Source organism: Asterias amurensis, chromosome 21 (genome assembly GCF_032118995.1).
Source record: "Asterias amurensis chromosome 21, ASM3211899v1".
NCBI lineage: Eukaryota > Metazoa > Echinodermata > Asteroidea > Forcipulatida > Asteriidae > Asterias > Asterias amurensis.
In genome coordinates this window covers 3,478,215-3,482,774 of record NC_092668.1, presented here as the reverse complement: position 1 = coordinate 3,482,774, position 4,560 = coordinate 3,478,215, and the positions used below count along the sequence as shown (strand labels likewise).

Below are 4,560 nucleotides of genomic sequence, written 5' to 3'. Positions count from 1 at the left end.
TGACTTTTTGTGCAGAAGACACACTGTGTGCATCGCACAAGACACAACGCGTCATCCTACGTCATCGGTTCGCGGGAGGACTAATGAATTATGCAGTAGTAAATTTGCATATTTTGTTATACCCTCGAATATCGATCTGAGGAATTATGTCAAGGTGTTGTTGTTTTTTGCTCCCCAAAGCATGGGAAATTTACAGTGGTTTCATCCTGAAGTGGAATTACATAAAATTCGTTTAGCCTTGGAGAAAGACTATGCTAGTGGAAGCCTCAGACCATGGGTCCTTTTGGTTGTAAACAGTTTGCCACAGCTAATTCTATTTTCTCAAATTCATTTAAAGGAACGTTACAGAATTGGTATATGAAACAAAAATCGTGAAGATCACAAATTTACATAAAACTTACACGGTCTAATAATTATGATAATAGAAAACATCCCTTGAAATATTTCTGTCTGAAATTTCATATTTGTTGAGAAATAAATAATCTAATTTCGCGTTTGGAGTTTATCGCTCAATATATATATTTCTCTGTTCAAGCGCAATTAAAAAAGGTATAATTACAATCCGATGCAAACAAAGACGCACAGCTGTTTTCCCTGGGGGGTAATTTCCTTTCTATGATTGTCACAAATTCTACTAATATTTTTTATTTGTCGAGATGTCTGGACTGCTTCATGTGTAGATAAAAAAAAAATTGCGTTTTCCCATCTCAATGTGTAAAATGACTTTGTATTACCCTCTCAGGTCAGGGCCTAATTTCATAAAGCCTGTAAGCAAAAAAAAAAACAAACAAATGCTAAGCACAGACAAACCTTTTTATCTTTATTAGCAATTATATTTGCAAAGCAGTATTTTCTGCTTAACAGCTTTATGAAATTGGGCCTTGTATGCAACATGACGAAGTTCACCTCAAGATCTCCCTGGTCCAGACCTGATGCTCCGTGTTTTGACTGATCTGATTTTTTTTTAAATGAATTTTTACCCGTTGTTTTTTTTTTCCAATCAAAAGGTTTTTTTTCTGTGGTCATAATGTTCTCATCTCCTTTCTGTTTACACATGGCTACATGTATGATACACACATGTGCAATTCTCAAGTCCAAATTTCTTATTCCCCTCGTCGTTTTTATTGTTTGGTTGTATCCTTTTGCTATTTTGTAAAATATTGTATTGGTTGGACTGGGCATCAGTGGAAAGCAGCTTTCCTGCTAAGCTGGTAGTTACCCAGTATAAATAATGATAAAGGGCAAGGGCGCAAAAGCGGTTTCCCCCTTAGTAGAGGGCACCTAGGAAATTGTTAATTTCTATTGGATTATCTCAAGGGCACCGAGGCCTTTTCTCCATGGTTATTGCCACCGAGGTCTTTTCTCCATGGTTGTTGCCACCTCTATGAATGTGTAAATTTCAAAATTATTTTGGAACATTTCAATGGGTACCAAGTCAACAATGACCAGGGGGCAATGACCGTGCATAGTCAGACATGCTGGTCATCGTTAAACCTTCACTGTATGGGTGAGCACTCTGCCTGCAAGAGCATGCAGGTATCACGTGATCCTCTCGGGCCAATCAGCGACATCAAGGTACCCTGGAAATTTACCTGCGTGGATCTTAAAGGTGTACGATGAATCTTTTTTAGTCAAGACGAATGTTCTCGTTTTGTTCATAACAAATATAGATACAGACAACCAATTAATTGTAAGGTAGTTGTTACCTTTAAAGGCAAAGTTTACTTTTTGTAATTTTCAAAGACATCCAACATCATCATGAATAAACAAACCTGGGAAAGATGGGCTCTGTTGGTCATCGTAGTTGCAAGAAAATAATGAAAGAGAAAACACAGTTGTTTCAAATGACCGAGAAAGGCCTTCCTGTCTGACGAAGTCTTTCTCTGATTCAAATTTTAGTGTGAAAAATTATCTCTTTCTTATGACAACAGAACCTCAAAGGGTGCTGTTTTTACCAATGCTTTCATCTTCTCATAAATAAAAGGATATTTAGTACAATTTGGGTTTGATAAATTCCTTTCACATATTTTGGAGCTCCTGGTAACTGGGGTTTATTTTAAATCAAAAGTGGTCTTTAAAGTAGTTGCTTGGCAAAAAGAAACATTCTTTTTCTATGTCAAACATTCATTAGTTGCTTTTAATCTATTTTCTTTTTAAGTTTGTAATGCATTGTCCATTTAATGACCTTTTGATCATTACAAAATATAAAATTGCCATTGTGACCTTATATAGTTCTGAGTTATATAGTATAAACAGCTCTCCAGTGCTCTCCACCAAGTACATTTTTTATGGTAATTAATTTTAGGAGTAATTACCAAAAAGTACACCCTGCCTTTAAAACATCCATCCAGTGAGTAGATGCAGAGCTCAGAGTCCGTGCTCATGGTGATGATGATGTTCATCGAGTGATTCACGGTCGCTTCGATACCCGGTCGCAACAAACCAAGGCTTACAAGCCAACTTACCTTTCACCATCTCAGTCAGTCGGGTGCTGTTTCATGTTTTTATTTCACATTTTAAAAGCCAACTCGCACTATGTTGTATCAATCGCACTCAATTGTCTACATAATGATGTTTGTTTGTTTGTTTGTTTGTCTGTTTGTCTGTTTGTCTGTTTGTCTGTTTGTCTGTTTGTCTGTTTGTCTGTTTGTCTGTCTGTCTGTCTGTCTGTCTGTCTGTCTGTCTGTCTGTCTGTCTGTCTGTCTGTCTGTTTGTCTGTTTGTCTGTTTGTCTGTTTGTCTGTTTGTCTGTTTGTCTGTTTGTCTGTTTGTCTGTTTGTTTTATGTCCATACATACAATCATACATCCATATAAATAATGAATAATGGTCAAATCAAAATGAATCATACATTAAAGGCACCGGACACTATTGGTAGTTACTCAGCATAATTATTAGCATAACAACTTACTTGGTAAACGAGCAATGGATAGCTATTGATAGTCTGAAACATGGTGAGATATGTCTCCCTCTGAGGTAACGTTTTTTTGTTTTTGTTTTTTTAGAAAGAAGTCATTTCTCCACAAAAATATTTTAGAGACCTCAGCTGAGGTCTCGAATATAAGGCATCTGAAAGCACACAACTTGTGCGACAAGGGTGTTTTAAATGTATTAACATTTGTCTTTAAAGGCAAAGTACACCTTTGGTTTTGGGTACCGTTCGATTGTTGTATTCCTATATGAATGTAGATGTAGGTCCCCTGTCAATGAAACCAACCCAAGAAAATGTCAAAGGGTAGTCGCCGAACGTCCGAAGCGAATATGTCCACGCAGGAAGAATAATTCCTAATGAGTGAATACTTCAGTGCAGTGTTAACCCTGTAAACCCTTCAAATTCAAATTTTCTGGCATAAGTATCTGTTTACATAACAACATTACTTCGAGGTGAAATGCTTCTCAAAACGCGTATACTATCGAAAGCTGCCGCATGCTTCTACCCAAATGTTTTTAATGCCGTTAATTTTAAGAGTGATTACCACACGTATACCCTCCCTTTAAAGCAAACATTTGCCATCATGAAGAGTAGCAGCAGTATGTAATAAAACCGCACCTTTACATTGTCAACTACTGTCCAAACATGAAACAGCCGTATGTGTCTATACGTCATTAACATTTCCCCTCCCTAACTGCAGAGAGCAGCATCCAGCGAGAGAGAAAACACGACGGGTGCAGAGTTAAGCGGGTGGAGCAGCAGCTAGCAAGCAGCGAGGCATCAAACCGGCTTGCTTCTTTTTTCAGTCCAGAGAAAATTTCCCGTTTTCTCTCTCTTTCCCCATCTCAAGAACCGAAGATTGTCTCGTCATCCATTCCTTGGGAACCCCACGACCTGTTTGCATCTTGAGGCTTCTCGGAGACTCCTCAGAGGAATTTTCGGCGCCATTGGTAAGTAGAATATAAGCCTGTAAAGTGTTATTATCACAGACGTGTGCATTATGGAAAGCCAAGCCTCATCGTGATTAAATGAGCGGCTCTGAGACCTTTAGTAGTGGGCCCTGGCACACTATACGAGCAGTCTTTCGATGTTACTGATACAATTATATGGCTTGCAGGAGTAGAAAGTGATGTACTCACACGCTAACGTGAAGTCAATTTGCTTTGACTATTGTACGCCATTGTATATTATAACACTGCTAATTAGAATAATATAATTTATTGGAAAGGGTATGCCGGGGAACACTTCAACCGGCTTAGATTTGATAAAGATATGATTTGATATAAATAGTATTAAAATAAGAACATTACTGCAAAATATCATTGCTATTATTATTGGAATCATTTTCATTCCATGCCAATCCACATAATTATTCGTACTGTATTTATTCCAACTTGTCTTTATTTGGGTGGACGCTGGTTCGAAAATAGCATTAAATAATTATCATATTTTTGTTATTAGACTGTGGTTGTTTATGAGTAAGCGATTGAGTGTTACGTCTGTGTATGACGTCACTCTATGCTAAAACAACAATACATCATTCCGAAGCGCCACCATGCATACACATGAATATGCATGAGCCTAATTAAATATGCACTCTCTCTATAAACAAGACCGACGGTATTATATA

General features: G+C 37.5%; 1 protein-coding gene across 1 annotated transcript in view; it reads left to right on the top strand.

Moving 5' to 3' along the window:
- The first annotated feature begins 3,655 nt into the window (after positions 1 to 3,655).
- The window catches only part of LOC139953106 (follistatin-related protein 5-like), a 31,230-nt gene continuing 30,325 nt past the window's right edge, over positions 3,656 to 4,560 (top strand). Inside the window, exon 1 of the mRNA XM_071952518.1 lies at positions 3,656 to 3,880. The gene's annotated coding sequence lies outside the window, so the exon portion shown is untranslated. The remainder of the gene's footprint in view (positions 3,881 to 4,560) is intronic.